We start from the raw sequence: 17,827 nt of genomic DNA, 5'->3' as shown, positions 1-17,827 counted from the left end.
CCCAGGAGCAAAATCACAGTTCTATACTCTTGAGTTTTGTACTTCTCAGGTAAGCGAAGAAAACTGTACAAATAAAGCTGTAGGCAGCAAATATCTTATGTCTTTATCAAAATCTCCCTCATAAAAAAAAAAAAAAAAAAGAAAAGAAAAAAGAATTGTAGATGTATCTCACTTTTACATACCTGAGCAGGGAGAGGTGTGCTTTCTCTTAAGGCTTCCAGATTAACAAAGGATGTGTCTAGAGTATTTGTCAGTGAATGATAAAAATTGGGAGGAGAGGAACATTCATTCATTGGCTGGGAAGTTATCAAACTTGTAGAGCCTAGGGGCAGTCTTCAGATGCAAGAGAGCTCCTGTTGAAGACAAGGGAAATGGTGTGTCTCTGCCTGTGAAAATAACTTGATCCTGGCCCTAGGTACTTCAGAAGAAAGTATTTTCTTACCTTTCTCTAAAAAGAAACTCACTTGATTCCCTTTCGAAAGCAAAAAGAAACATCATAAAGCACATTATTAAAGACAGCCTGGATACTCTATCCCCACCCTATAGCTTTCCTCTCACTATCTCCTTATTATTTATAATATTATAAATAGAAAATCAGATGTAATACACAATTTCAAAGTAACCTTATATGGTAATTTTGCTTCAACAGTAAAAAATGATCAGTTTCTTTGTCAGACAGCCAAACAACACTTCTGCAGTGCTTTTTGCGCTGACTTCCAATCTCATGAACATTTGGTCGACAAGCATGTTTCTGTTACAGTCCTCAACTCAGCTATGATGTCTGAAATTTACAACACTCTTTTTGAGTGAAAACCAGGCAAGAGCCATCCCCGATAAAAATAGCAGCAAGGAGAAAATCCCAGTGAAGGAATTCAAACCAATCTTTGCAGCGTGTCAAGGCTAATATATGCCCTGCCAATTCAGAAGCAGGAGATGCATGCTTTATGCACTTAGTAGAGAAGCAAGGTGAATGAGAATAAACTGGTCAGCCACAGCATGCTCACAAAGGTATCATGCACTCAGCCCTGCATGAGGATATGGAGGATTGAAGCCTTCTTCTGCCAATGTGGTCCTGCTGCTGTGACGGGAGGAGGAGGGCAGTGATGCCACTGCATGGTGGGGAAGCAGCCTGGAGTAAACCAAAATGCTGCAGCAGGTCAATCTCAATCAAAAATAATCCAAGTCTGTTAAAGGGTGCTTACATATAGGAGAGAGTTAATTTTTCAAACTCAGATACTTCTCACCTTCATGAAGAGGACACCAGAGCCACAAGACTTTCCTGCCTAGCAATCATACACATCCCCTCTTGGCATGCCCCAGAGAAATTAGAGATAGTAGAGCTATGCCACAGACCCTGGTGTGTGGCCCAGCACAGTTGGATTTGTTCACAGATTTTATTTTTTTCACTAAAGAAAGGTCACACGTCAATTATTGTACATGGTGCACTTCATTGAGAGATTACTGAACACTATCAATGAGGCTGTAATAGAAGTCTGTACTGCATCAGGAAAATCCAGTAGTTTGACTGAGCTGATGTCATCCGTTCCCAATATCCCAACTGCTATTAGAGATCAAAATATCTCTGCCTGTAACTGCTCCAGACATCTCATCTGTTCTTCTGGGTGAATGTACCATTAAATGTCAGTCTGTACACATATCACTGGGGGGGCAGGGGAGGGGGAGAAGGGGGGATTAATAGGTTAGAATGGTCATGTCTGAGAGAGACACAAATCTGAACATAGTAAATGGCTCAAGAAACATAAAGGCCAAGAAACATAAAGACCAGGAATTTGTAATGCCTCTTGGCATCACAAGGAGCAGCACTTCAAAAATCTCAGAAGGGGATCAACCATTCAGAGACACAGCACAACACTTGGTATGGGATTGTTGGCAGCAGGACAGAAAATGGCCCTGATTTTCTGTAGTAGGTGGAGGTTGCTTTCCTGTGTTTCACAATATGCCCTCTTGTACTCTTGTACCTTCGGTCCCCTGTGAACAGCAGATGGTTCAGAGAGTTTGTCTGACAGCAGGGTGCTCTCAGGACACAAAGAAGAAATGAGTTAATGGCACAAAGGCTTCTTGTCTGGCTGGTTGGTCTGCACATGGTGGCTGGAATGGGAAGAACTGCACTATTTTTCTCCTCAAACATGTGTTGCAAATGTGAGGAGGGTATATCAGGACTCCTGGGGCATTTTTAATGGCACCAGAAGAGATTATTTAACCTCAAGAGGTTAACATTTAATAATTAGGTTAGAACCTGCTGTTATCAGACTTGTCAGTCTTCTACCACTAAAAGAAATTTTAAACATCTGTGGAGGCCACAAACTGGGGGGGAAAAAACTGTCATGCTTCAAACACTGGGCAAAAAAATGTGTAAGGAAAACATTTTCAAAAGTATCCTGGGCTCATTTACAACTGAAGTGTTTAAAAATGAGGGATGGTACCTAAAAGTGAGTGCCTAGTGGGATCAAAAAAATCTACTGGAACTTTTGAAGACAAGCAAGATGCAGGTTTTAAATACCTGTAACACTTTGACATTGTCAGCTTGGTCATAAGTTATTCACATACCTTGAAGGTTTTTGACTTAAGTAGCTCATTCCCTTTTCTCACCTAAATTCCTTCAAGTCCCTGGGTATCCAAGGGAGACTTAGTATTCTATGTAAGTAAGATGCTTTTGAAAATTTGCAGTAATTGCTTCTGCTCTGACACATCTTTTTAAAAGTAAAGGCTGTAAATTCATTATATACTGGCATTAAAGTAACAGAAGGAAAGAGCAGCACATACGTTTTCCGATAGGCAGGAAAACCGTATGGTAAGAGTACTGACATCAGGCTTCAGGGTACATTCAGCATAGTTGCCAGTAGATTAAGGGTTAAAATAGAAACTGGAACATTAAAATTACAGAGCAAGAAGGGAAAGCACTTGAAAAATAGTCACAAAAATAAAGCTCGCACCACAGCTCAGACCAAATTAAACCAGGCCTGCACAACATCTGGTCTGGAGATGGTGTGCTAGCAGCTGAGTGGCAGCATGGCTGACAGGTTGACAGGCTGACAGGTAGTGAGAGAAGGTCTCTGGCTGGCTCAGAGGCTCTCCTGCTCAGCCTAGCTGGGGATACCTGTTCTGCTTCCCGTCCTGCAGCTGGGGAGCGTTGCACACCCTTGCCCAAAGACAAGGCAGCCTGCAAAGAGGAGCTAGGGAAGGCCAGGAGGAGGAAAGCGAAGAGGAGATAGGGAGGGAGTACTGCAGCAGGCAAGGACACAAAAGGATAGGATGGGAACATGACTGGGAAGGTGCAGCAGAGAAGGAAGTTCCCAGGGTGGTGAACCACATGGCGTGTACACCAGGAAATGTCAGATCCCACCAAAGTGTGGAGACACTGTTGGCCACATGGACCTGATGCTTCAGTGCTGAAAGCAGTGGTGGCTTCACGACTGAGTCCTCTGAGAGAGGCACAGCCCAGGCACCCAGCCACTTTCCTGAGCTGGTGGAGCTGAAGTGGCCAGCTGCCCTTTCTCAAAACCCTCCCAGACCAGAGGAAAGAAAATTTTCACAATTTTTCAGCTACCAAGATGACTGAAAACATTTCAATTCTGTAATGTCACAATTGTACAAGAAAGAAAAATGCATTTAATTTAATAATTGTTTTTCTCATTTTCACAGCTCTGACTATCCTGAAAGTCACTTTCATATTCCCCAGTGGTTTGAGAGAGATGGAAGTTGCTGTTTTCTGAGTGTTTCATATGGCCAAAAGAGGACAAACTTACTTTAGAACATTAAAAAAAAAAAGAAACAGCCATGTAACAAGGAACCCTAGAAACTAATTTGCCAAGTCACTCTGTGCAGTCTCCCAGCTTTATGCTGGCCTTCTTCCACACTGCCTGGCATTATCTCCTTTTCCTTGTACCTTGTAAAGATTCCAAATCTGCACAGATATCCACGTACATCTGTGAAACTTCCAGCAGGTGCTTTGGTCTGTCAGTGTGATTTAAGTTGTAGGCTTCTTATGTTGGGGCTCTGCTGTTGCTAACACTCGCATGCTTAACTACCTCACGTAGCAGAGTTCAGCACTTGTGCAAGAGTTTGCAAGACTGGCTATTTGCTCAAGAACACTTATAAAGAAACATTATATGAGAGCTATAAATATTTGGAGAGTGGCCAAGAACAAGTTTGGAAACTATAAAAGTAACATTGGGGGTGAAATGACAACATACATTGACCAAAGAGCTATGCTTCAGTACAATTTACCTGATTTTTTTTTTCCTATAAATTAATTAAATATTTGAAGAATAACATTGGAGGAAGTTTTGTTTTGTGCTTCTGCATTTTCCTGGGAACAGTCATTGCTTTCTTTGTTTCAGACACCATAAGAACCAAGCTCTACCAGAGTACTTGAAGAGTCTTAGCAATGCTTGAGCATAACCTCAACATTTTATATTTGTGGCTTAAAATAGTGCTTTTATTAAATGCTTCTGTTTCAGCCAATGTATATGAAAAATAATAAAAATAATAATAATTAAAAAAATCAGATGATCCTGGAAATTCAGCTTTGTGATGTCTTCTTTGTTAAGGTTACTTACTCATACAAAATTGATTCAACACAGAACATGTTTCAAGTCATACAATGTCTCTGCTTGTCTAGATGCAACAAATTACAACAACTGACAAAAAGCACATAAAAGGGGCTTACAGGCGAGATTGTAGGAAGGAATTATTCACAGAAAACACAGAAAACAACATATGTAAATGACAGGAGAAGGGCAAACAAAATGTCTATCAATATAAAAATGAAAGGAAGGCAAATTACTGGAAGAAAGAAGCCAACAACCTAACTGTAAATACATTAAAGAAAACAAGACGAGCCAAGAGCCAGTGAGGATTAGTTAGAGAAAAACCAAGTCAAACAACTCATTAATTTCCAGAAGATGATAGCAGGGATTGTGGTTAGGGAAAAGTATACGCACAATATATCTTAATTTTAACAAAGTTTTTAATGTTGTGTCACAGGAAGACCACATAAGCAAGCAAAGAAAGTACAGAATAGTTGAAACAAGGAGAGGGGATTTATAAAGCTATTTGGAAAGTTGTTTTTGGAGAGAAGACATGAGAGGTTTGTAGTCATGTTTCATGGTGATTCTGGAGTTGCGCAAGTGTTTGTCCATGACCTGGTGATACTCAATATTTTCATTAATGACCTTGCTGTATGCTTATTACAATTTGGAGATGATAACCAAGCGAAGTGCACCTGTAAGCACGTCAGATGAGAGAATGAAGTTGTAATGACGTGGATGGGTGTTAGAATTGGAGTAACAAAAAGAGACTGGGACAAGTGAATGGTACATAGACAGGAAGGAACTTGAATAAATTCAGGCTAGAAAATTACTGTCTAGGAAGAATTTCTACAGAACAGATCAGAGGATCTTGATGAATTACAATCTACAAAAGCCAACAATGTCATTCTGTTGTAGAAAAGGCAAATGTAATATCTGAAGATACAAGTGAGACTATGTGAAATAAGACTTGTCCTCAATTTGGAACTGACCAAAGCTTCTGCTGAACATTTAAACATAGGTCCAGTTTTGGGCAGAACATCTCAAGAAATGTGAAGATCAACTGACAAGAATCCAGAGGATCTCATGAAGAAATGTAAAAAAAAAAAAAAAAAAAAAAAGTAATAATTAAAAAAAAAAATCATGGTAGCAGATTGAGTGAGTTCTGATTGTCACAGAAAGCAAAGGAATAGATGGATCTCCAACATCTACAGTAAGGGAGATAAAGAGTGCCAGGCTTACATTATGACCAGAAAGATTCATGTTATATGTAACTAGAAAAGTTGCTAAAACTGAGAGTACTGAAGTGACAGAATAGATTTCCTAGGAAGGATTTTGCGGGAAGTCTTTAAGGACAGATTAGGCAATACCTGCAGTGGAGGACATAAATACCACTGATCTTCCCTCCAGGACAAGGAACAGATTTCTTGAGGAGATGTGAGAGCAATTCTATTAATTTACTCTCTGAGGAAATGGGTTTGAAACTGTTACTGATGGCTTAATCATGGAAGAGTGTTCGAAATGTCCATTCAGGAACTGGCTCCTCATTTTATCTGGGACTGTGAAATGAAAGATTCCTTCATGTACCAAGAACTCCAGACAAAGCCATGGGATTTGGGTGAGCGTGCAGGATCAGCTCACAATGGGCTTTGTTTGTGCTTACCAGAAACCGGTCTCTTTGTAAGAGCTTGTGGCAGAATAGCACATAAACAGATTTGTTACTGTGCTCAGTACAAAATTATGACCTTGGCTGAGATTGTGTTTGTTTGAATCCATTACTGGAAAAATATATTCCAAGCAAAATTGCATGTAGCAGTGGCTTGAAAGCAGGGAAGGGGCCAATATCAGGATAACTTCCTTATTTTGGAACTTCTGTCAAAAAAAAATGAGAGCCTTCAATCATGCAGATAAAATGTTGAAAACCAAGAAAGACTGAGACAGAATCAGCAGAACTGTATCAGGAAAAACTTACTATGGAATAAATTCAGTACCGGACTTGATACATTATGATTTAGTGACATGCCTTTCTCTACTGAAGTATTACCAGAAGTGTCAGTCCTGAAGGATGCTGTGCACCCAAACCAAGCACAGTCAGTACTTCATAGTTGTGGACCTAAAAGCTGGGCAAACTTCATCAACTTGCAGAGGAAAGCATGGAGGGAACAGAGGGATCTGGCTTCATGTAATCCCCCCAAGAATTTGATATAACTCTTCATGGGTAAGGGAACAACATGACTAAGGTAACTGGCACACAGAGAAGCAATTTATGTGTAGAATTAGTTGAGAATTTTATGATTTTTTTAAGTGTTTTTTTGTTGTTCTAGATGATGACCCCCAAAAGGCTGGATTTTTAACATAAAATATTTCAAAGATCAAAAGGCAGGAAAGATTGTAACAACAGCAGAAATGATGAAGCCATAGTACCGAATGACTGAAATTAGAGAGAAGAAATATTAATTGTCTGTCCCTGATTATGTAGGACTTCTCCCTTATGGTATAGCTCCCAATGTGTTGCCAAAGCTTGTTTAAAATAATTCAGTAACTTCTCATGGGATGTAACTCTGCTAACTGATCGTTTGGATTTTGTTTTTTCCCTGATCCTTCCACCCACAGTTTTACATTACACTGTACTAGCCCATGGATGACCCATATACAAATTATTTTACATAGATGGAATTTGTACCTTTCAAAAAACCTATGCATTGTTGCCACATCAGCCTCCCATTTCATTCTGGGTTGGTCAAAGCTACAGCAAAATGTTCGCATTTATTTCTGGTAATTTCCTTACGTAAATCAGTCCCTCCAGTACCTTGAACACATCTGTTACTTTTCTCTGAATGCCTTCCAACCATCAATAGCGTTCTGGAATTGAAGGATCTAGGATTATAGGTGCTGTTTTAGATGAATAATTAAGTCAGAAGCATTTTGCATTATTAAGTCATATAAATAATTGCAAAAAACTTAGAATGCTTCATTCCCATAAGCCTGATCCACAACAACACTTTGGATTTATCCTGACCTGCCTCAGTACCTGTGCTCAGCAGAGCACTTGTATTTATAGACTTCCCTTGGTTAGTCAGCCTGTCCCAAGATTTATGCTGTTGCGTCTTTCATCAGCTGGTGGTCCTGCCTGTTTTTTATTATTATTATTGTTATTGTTATTATTAGTAGTAGTATTTATTAAGCATAGGTACAAAGTCAAACAGCAACTCTACCTGTGGATATATGAGCCATGCCATGACATCAGCTAACATCATTTTTATTTTTCTCAATCCAACCAAGGATGAAACAGTGCCCTACCTTGTACCCAAGTCTAAGAGCAAGTGGCTGATACTTCAGGAACATTACTGGCATGATTATCTTCTCAGTTTTTGCTTTCAAGGAAGCTGTGATCAAGCTACATTGATATGGCTATTTCGCATGTTGCTGCTGTTCCTTGCTGACAGTCAAATTCTGACCTCCTAGAAAGAGAAAAACTGCCCACATCATCACATAAACAACCACCACAAAACAGTAATTTGTAACTGTGCCTATTCCACAATCTCTTGCTCTTGAACTTTGTTCTTTACATAGTGATTATCATTTTCCCCTTTCCTCCCAGGAGCAGAAGCTGGGGTAAGCTCCAACATAGTTAACTCTTATGGGGGTAAACAGCCAGTCAAAACCAAAGACACTGCTTTGGGGAAGCTGGGATGATCTTGTATGAGTCTGTAAGAGCAGGCTTTCTGCTGCCTACAACTATTTAAGGAGAATTGGTTGTTTTTTTAAAAGACAACTGAACTGTTACAACCTGCTGTGCTCACTTTCTTCCCATCACTGTTGATATAACTTAGCTTGGAATGAGAGTCTCTAATAAAACATTGGAGTGTTTTATTTTGCATTTTATTTTATTTTATTTTATTATTTTATTATTTTCTTTAATGCACATCAAAGTCATTCATAATTCTCAGAATTTTTTACACTGAACTATTTGCTTAAGCAAAGGCTCTAGTAAGGGTGTGAATTATTTATTTATACAGTCTACTTTTAAGTTGGGGCCAACATTAATTTGGCTGGGTCACTGGCATTGTGGATTTAATTGCCATGTAAATAGCTACGGAGCCTATGTTTTTAATTAGTGTGCTAAATTCTACACAATTTATGAATAAAATATACTCATTTCAACATTTTAAAGCAGTTATTTTATTAATGAAGAATTTATCAGCATTATGCCAATTCCCTTGCCTTTTGTTAATTATATGCTCCTCTTTAATTTTCTGATATGTTAATTTTGTTTGGTATAAATATTTGTCCTCATTAAGATGAATGCATTGTCAATGTTGACTCATTCTTCCCTCCCCCCCCCCCCTCCCCCCAGATTACTTACATGTGAGTTCATTTTTTGATCCTTTGGTACTTACTGATTTATAAGAATCATCTAGCTCCCTCTTCCATTAAGTCTTCTACATCAAGGCTAAAATTTCACCCAAGGAATGGCCTAGTTTGTGCTGCACGGCCTGCATGCTATTTTGAAAGAGGTTTGGGATAGGATGATTTAGCTAGCTGTGTTTCTTACAAAAGGGAATAAAAAGCCAAGTTTTGCTAATATAGCACTGTCCTTTCTCTGAACTTCTGCTGCTCAATTGGTAACTCACACATGTTGCATGCTGAGGGACTTAAAATATGCAGATATGGAACGAGGGGCATGATGAGAAGGAGGCTGTTGTACAAGAGTGCTTCTAGGGCAATGGGAAAGGCATGATCTTGTATAGGAATGTTTTTTTTTTTTCCTTTGAAAATAAGGACTTTTTTAACCTCACATTCCTAGCTAGGGAAATTCTCTCCCTTTTCTTCTCAAAGAATGGGACAGCCAACAAACAAATAAAATTGACATACAACCATGAGTCTAACTCGAAGCTTTGACAGCTTGCTTATTTTGCTTGCACATGAACTAATAACATGCCAAGTCCACCAGGGAGGTCTGGGGGATGTGCTGATCTGAGAAAGATAGAGGCAGGTGTGAAGAGTTCAGGGAAGACAGAAGCAAGTCTTCCTCCATGAAAATGGGAAGGATGGGAAATGCAGCTGCAAATAGTTGCATTGAGAACCAGTTTCATTTTAAAACCCTGGGGTCCTCTGATTTTATTAGGCACCTACACAGTGGTTTGAAGTGAGAGCTGATAAGGGCGGTCAGGACTTTTGGAGCTAAGATGGAATGCTGAAGATAAAGCTTGCTGATGAGAAGGAGCCAAAATATTGACCCCTGGCATGATCTGGGAACCCAAATAATTCAAGAAAACAGACAAAGAAAAGTACTGTTTAAAAACAACTTTACAGGAAATAATAACTATATCAGTTGAATCAATTAAATGAAGATTAATAAGTAAAAATAATTGCATGAAGATGAAGAACCATGTATCTTAAATTGTTTTAAAAACAACAGAAAAGACTATTCACACCAAAACTGTTTAAGTTTTTAAGATGTCAGGAAACACTGATTGTCATCTAAGCAGTTAGAAGTAAATATTGCTCAAGTTTCAGATAGTAAGTCACAAAGGTGTGAAGCTCTCATTGCAGCTGAGGGTAGGAAAGCTGGCATGAGCATGAGTTCAATATTGAGAGAACAGCACCTTAGAGCAGAATATTATTCGCTTTTATGAGCCAGTCACATAAAAAACCCACTTAAGTTGCTCTGAACAAACTCTATCAAATAGTAAGCTAAATTAAACTGAGGTTACCTGATCTAGTACCTTTTGGCCTCTTATAGCTGTTAGAGAAGAAAAGTTTGGTATTTCTGGCATTTCTTGTCAGAACCTATAAGTGTTCTATTTCTTTAATTATGGCTTACCTGTTACATCCTCTAACCTATGTTAGGACACAAAAAGATCTCAGAAGACAAATCAAAGCACGAAGTCATAGCTGAGCATCAAAAGACAACAAGAACCACACTGCTGAGGATGCATACATGTCAGGCGATGCAAAATTTGACATTGTGCCAAGGACACAGATAAGACAAGTCACTGGAAAGTACACCCACTGAGAGTAACCAGGTAAACCATGCCGGGGTCAGAAAATCTGCACAGATGAATACATTTGGTGAGTGGGACAACACTCAGGGAATGCCATGTTTACTTGTCAAGCTCTCACTCTTCTCTCTGCAGGTACATAAAGCTGCAGTGGCAGATTAGAGAGGTCTAGGTGGGTCTTGCTCTGGGTTGCCACTCTAAATCTTAGTGATGGTATTTTCTTTTGCTTTGTCTTCGCTTTCTGCCCTAACTGAGGCTAAGACAGCTAAGTAGAGAAAGTGTAACTTGTGAAGTACAACTTTTAGACTGACTGGAAGGACTAAGGAAATCTGTTGGCATTACTACACCCAATCTGTGTCTATACTTCCTTTGTATTATAAATTGTCCTTTTTGCTCAGCATTTGCACAGCACACAGTATACCAGAGTCCTTCCCTGAGCACCTGTGCTCTGCTGGGAGACCTGCACGAGAAGGGAAGAACGGCTGGGCTGCCACTGTCTTGGGGAGGCTCTGCTCTGGCCAGAGGTGGTGTGGGGAGCATGTCCAGCAATAGCCACTAAGCCAGCATAACCCTACCAGCTGCCTGGTGTCGTTCACAGCTGATGTGGTACAGCACTTGCAGCAACTTGGCCACTTGCATGGGTTAAGATAACACATCCAGAAAATTATAGCATCTCCCTGGGAGAGGGTGAGGGTCATCCTGATGAAATGGGCCTGGAGAAGTGGAAATACACTCAAGTGGAAAAGATACATCACTACTTGGAATGAGCTGTGAGCATGAAGATGCAGCTGCCTATGAGCAATGAGGAACTCCAATATGCTTCAGAGAGGAATGGCCGTGGGCTTGGGCTGAAATGTATCTCCTCATATGTCCTGGTCCTCCCACACACAGTCTCTGACTACCCACAGGCAGCAGCTCAACTTAGCAGGTGGGATATATTTTCTTTTCACAGGCAAGGAGGAGCTTTTAATCAACAACAACCTCACACTGAAAGTCTGGAGTCCATATGCATATGGATATGTGTGGGTAGGTATTGGCACTGAGTTTCACTGACACCGTGGCCATTTTGGTACAATGAATTGCATATAAATGTTGCACCTTGTGTCGCCTCTTTAAATCAGAACTTTATCGTTCTTACAGATTCTGTACTATTGTGTAGCCTGTGTGGATGTGATTTTTTGTTTGTATGTTTGTTTTTCCAGCTGTACATCTCACAGATGTTCTATAAGTAAGGCTAAATGGTCAGGTTCGTGTGTCTACTATAGGATTATACGTCAGAGGACAGATGGAGGATCTGGGCCTGGACGTAGATGCAGATTTTGCTTACCATAAGTCACCTAGGAATAAGATTCTGATTCCTGAGGTCTTTAGCACGTGGATTACTTTCCATTGCAGAAAAATTTCACGTCATCGGGCTTAACTCATTTGCAGTTAAAACATGGATTTGAACACAGATTTAAAAGTAATCCAAGAGTAATCCACTGGGCTACTTGTTGAGCCGTCTCCACCTGTTCCTAGTATTTGAATTTTGGCATTTTTGGGCTGTGACTACATACACATTTTCCTTTCTTCTCACATTGTTTATTTTTGTACTATGTTGCTATTTTAGCCTTTTTTTTTTTTTTTTTTTTTTTTTTTGGTGCAAATGCTTGCAGGCTTCCTCTGAAATTATTTGATCATAAACATTTGCGGAGTGCTTTAACGTCATCTGGTACTTACTTTTGTAACATGCATTTTAGACAACACTGTGATTTGTTTGAACATTAAGTTCGTTCATGGATGGAAGCCAGCATACTGCTTTCACATCATAGATCTGCTCTCAATTGTGTAACATTTGGATCAGAAACATTTAGGCTTAAATATGTTTTCTAAATGTTTTGAGAAAGCTTTTCTCAACAGAAGCTCTGCTGTAGCAGTCACACTTTTCAGGTAACTGATCTCAATACTCACTGCCTCTGAACAGCAGGACTTTGAAGACTTCAGCCAGCAGGTGACTTGATTAGTTAATCTTGTTTCCTTCTTTGTTTCCTTTCACCTCCTATATTTTATTACATCTGAAAATTAAAACAAACTCTGCCAACAGCAAGTTTGTTTCTATGTTTCCCTTTGTTTGCACTGAGATTTATATATTTGAATACAATTGCCATTCCTTCTTACGCTGAAATCAATTCTGCTTTAGTGTCACTACAGTCTAAGTAAGGGATATCCTACTGCGATTCCAACACAATAAAGGCTGATTGAAGTGTCAATGATTTCAGCTGTGTTTTGTATTATGGAGTTAAACATGCTTTTTTTCCATTTAAGCAAAACAATCCCAGGGAATAGAGATGACAGGATAAAGGGCAATAGTCAAAGATGTGAGGTCTTTCGTGAAGCTTGCTACAATAGGAAAAAGCAACTGATTATATGGCTGTACTTATTTTTCATTTACTTTTTTTTTTTTTTTTAATTTTAAATTGAAATGAATGATGTTCTGATACAAAGAACATTCTTTACAATACTGCATTCTGTTCCCCAGGTGTTCCTGCAATTGGTCATGAGACTCAATTTATGAGAACAGAGAGAAGCCACACCCAGGTGTTCAGAGAAGGAAGCTCTGGAAAATTAAAAGAACATAGACTGTAGGAAGTTCATAGCTTCCACTTTCAACATAATTAAATAGCACATTCATTCACCTTATCTGAAGAATTAAAAATGGAGCTTTTTTGCCTGTTTTACCTGAGAAAATATGATGCTTCTGCACACACATGCACACACAAAACCAACCAGAATGCAATTTGAAATATGCTGCAGTAATTCTGGAGAACATGTTACAAAAATCAATCAAATTTCATGCCAAATGCTAATTAAAAACTAGAAGTTTTCTTTGCACAGAGTCAATGTTTATGCAAGCAAGCATGAAGTGGAAAGTCAACAGTTATTGGGGGATCAACATCATTCATCAGTTGAACTTATCAGGTACTTTGCAACAGAAGTTTATTTGTTCTTTTTGGCTTTATGGAAGGAATTCTGGAAACCTAGAAAACCTCAGTTACATCTCAGATTTTCATGTCACTTAGCCTCCCTACTTTATTCTGGGAGATTTAAAGACTGTTCTTTAGTCTTTCAGGAAGGCCAAGGTAACAACAGAAGTAGAGAACAGCTGATGATTTTAGTTCATAATTACTAATTCCAATATTAGATATTTGGGGTTTCCTCCTCGAATAGGAATTGTACTATAAATTATTAGACCTCAGTTTGTAGTTTTAATTATCCAATAAGGAGGCAGAAACAGCAGGATGTGATTTAGATGCCTGTACCATCTCAAAAATATTAGCAAGTGGTGACTAATCAAAATCAGCAATGCACAGACTGAAAATTCTTTGCATAAATTATTTTCAATAACATATACTAGAGGACTGTGAGACATAAATTACTTGAAATTGGGTAACAACTTCCTGTCTGGGCAACTAATGGAGATTCTTAATTTGACCAGCTCTAGGAAAACTGACCAACTATTAATATTGATTGTTGTGCATAGGCTTACACATTCTGAGCTTTTTAAAGACATAAGCAGACTGGGCTTCCTGCAGGTACTCCCCAAGTCCATTCTATCATAGAATGGCCTGGGTTGAAAAGGACCTCAAAGATCATCTACTTTCAGCCCCCCTGCTCTGGGCAGGGCTGTCAACCACTAGAGCAGGCTGCTCAGAGCCCCATCCAGCCTAGCCTTGAACACCTCCAGGGTGTTCCACAACCTCTCTGGGCAACCCGTGCCAGTGCCCCACCACGCTCTGAGTGAAAAACTTTCTCCTAATATCTATACATTTTCCTTGCCCTCCATTGTTTTTCATTGCTTTCCCTGTGACAGTGCATGTAACAATTGTGACCAAAACCTGAAGTCCCAATTCCTATTTAATATTAAGACTTTGAAAAAAAAAAAATGAAGTGCATGAAAGTAAGGAGACTTTTTTTGATCCTTCCAGGTATACTTATAAACAATGATTCCTTTATTCAAGTAATTTAATCAATTTAAAAAGTGGTACTAGCACCAGGAGAATATTAAGGCAATACCTATGAAGTCTTTGAAGATAAATATAGCTGCAGAATTTCCTGTTCACAGTTGTCTCTCATCTGTTTCATTTCACTGCCCTAGCCACAAGAGGATTTTGCCATTTTGGAGTGATTCTTCACAGTGTCCAGACAGATACTCTTTAAAATCCCTACTGCTGGATCCCCAGTTTTGGAAAGTGTGAAGTTATGAGCCCTCTGAAAATCAGTCTCCTCAAAGCTATTGTTATTCAGGCTGCCAAAACCTATGACCTCCAAAATCACTTATCTGATATCTGCACTAATTGTTGTCTTCAGATTGTGCTCATTAAAAGTCATTGTGTTGCAAGACTGAACAAATAAATTCAGTTTATACTAAGTTATAGCTTAATTTCTCATTGTTGCACTGAAATTTAGAGGGTAGAGAAGCTATCTATGCATTTAGCAATCTGTGGCCATGAAAAGTTATCACTCCTCTCTAGAAATATATCTCAATTCCAGAATTACTTAGCTTATTTTGTTTAAAGGGGAAGGAGACTTTGGTAAGCAGAGGTCAAAATGTCGCAGGTCAGATTTCACAGGTTTCTGGGCCTCGGTTTTGTAAAAGGCTTCATCTGTGTGCTTTATTTAATGAATTCTCTAGTTTCGCTAAACTCAGTGGGACTGTTGATATGCATAAAATTAAGCATGTCTTTGAAATGAGCTGGGACTTGGTTTCTCTACCTTACCATATTTTGATCAAAATAGATTCCCAGAGAGATTTGCAAATGTGCGCAAGCAGGGTTCAGTGATAATTTTTATCATCTGTCTCTTCTCATTGAATTGTGCAGGGGAAAAATGCAAGAAAAGTACTTAAGATGAACATTTGTGTGACATTCTAAGTTGCCATTACCATGACTGATGTTTCCCTTGGAGCACAAATGGAGAAATGCAGGACCTCCAGCTCAGGCAGGCAGCCCTTACTAGTCTGGATAGAGGGTGTCTGTCACCTTTCACAGGGCTGAATGAAGCACAGAGCACATCTCTGATAATGGACAAAGGTATTGCTTTCTAATCTGCTACATCTACTGTTGTATTTTGCATCTAATATTGAAAATGCTTTAGTAACTCTTATGTCTAAGTCCTAAAACTAACCAACTGATTGTCCAAAATGTCCTGGAAGTGTGAAAAATGGAAGATTTATTACATATTATCAGAGCTGTTACTTCTCCTTTCCAGAAAGATTTAGCTCCAAAGCAACAACAGAGAAAAATAAACCTTGTTTAAATTTAAAAAATAAATATATATATATTTTTAAAAAATTAGTCTACATTACTTGGATCCCAGACCTGAGCACTTAGATGAAAAAGACAGCTAGATATCTTCAAACATCAATGACTGTGACCTTTTTTGTGGCTTCTAAGGGAAACTGATATGTAGAAAAGCTTTAAAAAGCAATTACAGGGGATCTATGAAGAACCATATACAATATGTGTAAATTTTTCCCTGTAAATGAGTAGGGCAGAGCCTCTTTAAGGAATGTACCTTTCAATTTCAGCATCACTACTAACAAAGAAGATGATGCAGAACAAATTCTGAGCAAGACCTGCAGACTCTCCTTTTTCAATACTGAAATTTTGTACAAAAGCTTTCTCTACACAATACATCCAAAGACAACCCTGAAAATCCTCCACTACGGGAGTATATGGATAAGAACCAAACATGCCAGTTAAAATCCACCATCACAATGGGAAAGCAGTACAAATACCTGCGCTTTTATGCAATAATTGCAAGACATTATTTCTAGTAATAGGGTTATATATGTGAAGCAAATACTGATTGATGGTGACAGCAGATCACTTTCATAACAAGGTACAGAATGCAAATGCTTTGTGAAAAACTGTAATTGATTCAATACCCAGTTGGTTATATGCATATTGATATCTAGGTTGCCTGAGTAACCTTAACACTAAGTACAATACAGAAAGTAATTTATTATCACAACTCCCCCAAATATATTACCTCATTCACACATATATTTTGAGACTCAAACCTAAACTGTGCTGTCCAAAATGTCTATCATGACTTGAAACAAGCAACAGACACTTCTGGAGGCTCTAGTAGACTCTGAGAGCTTAGCAGGGTGGGAAGACGTAGCATATGTTTCCCTTCGCTGTTCTCCCCTTTGTTTCAGTTCCCTTGGGAGCCTGTGGCACTAGGGAGCTCCAGCATCACCTGAGCAGAGGCATCAGTTCTGACAGATGCAAGGACATATTGCAGGGGGAAAGAAATTTGTATGCAGTTGTATTTACTGACTACAGTGCCTGGGCTGGAGATAGTGACTGCTCTTTCACTGGACTACTGTTCATAAAAAAGCTGTGGACTGAATGAGAGTGACTTGGACAGCAGATGCAGTTGTACCCCTCCGGAGATCAGCGAGAAAGCTGAGCCCAAGTCCTTGAAGTTGTGAGCTTCTGGAAATCAGGCTGAGACCTGAACCCGCTGCTTGCTTGGCAGGCAGTAGTTTGGCTGGGTTCTGCCCTCATCACATCAAGCCCCCTTTAGAGTCAAACCAAAATCCTGTAGTGATTTTGCAAGACAAGTTCAGTTTAGGAGCTGTGACCTTGGCAGCACAAGATCACCCCTAATTTTTGAAGCCCTATTCCTGAAGAGAAAATGCAATTCCCAAGGCCTTTGCTGTGAAAAGTAGAAAGATGCTCACTCCAGGCTTAGGCTACAAATTGATTAGGAGTCCCTTAAAATCAAGTGCTTGACCTGAAACAGCCAAACCCTCTTTACACTCTGCTCTCGAAAGCATTCTCCCACCTAATGCCTTCCACTGCAGTATTGCTGTTCACAGCAATTGGTATTCTGGGGCACAGGCTCTTTCCTTTCGTAATGCAAAGCCTTACTTACACTTCTTTTAGTAGGCTGCATGCTAATTAGGACAGTTTGCAACCTTCGCTGTCAGCAAAGATTCCCAAGGTAGTGCTCCTTGATTCCTGGTTGGTGGGATGCACTGCACATGGCACCCTCTAATGGGGGAAAAAAAAGCCAAATGATACCTTGTCAAAGTGCAGCTAAAACGAGTTAAGTTAACACAACGGATGCTTTGTGTTTCGTGTGAAGTTGACTCTCCTCTGGGATCCTTTCTGCTGGCCTTTAACAAGCATTCAATGTAGTCATCAGATTTGCTGTACTTCAGAATTTGGAGGTTAAGAAGCTGAAGCAGAACACATACGTACAGAGCATACACAGTTACAG

At 39.4% G+C, this 17,827-nt stretch overlaps 1 long non-coding RNA gene across 1 annotated transcript in view; it reads right to left on the bottom strand.

Moving 5' to 3' along the window:
• Positions 1-187: 187 nt before the first annotated feature.
• LOC118160391 overlaps positions 188-17,827 on the bottom strand; it is a 125,901-nt gene continuing 108,261 nt past the window's right edge. The window contains exon 3 of the long non-coding RNA XR_004747455.1: positions 188-353. This is a non-coding gene — a long non-coding RNA (uncharacterized LOC118160391). The remainder of the gene's footprint in view (positions 354-17,827) is intronic.

The sequence above is a fragment of the Oxyura jamaicensis genome, chromosome 1, assembly GCF_011077185.1.
Source record: "Oxyura jamaicensis isolate SHBP4307 breed ruddy duck chromosome 1, BPBGC_Ojam_1.0, whole genome shotgun sequence".
Classification (NCBI taxonomy): Eukaryota; Metazoa; Chordata; class Aves; order Anseriformes; family Anatidae; genus Oxyura; species Oxyura jamaicensis.
This window is presented reverse-complemented; position numbering and strand designations above follow the sequence as displayed.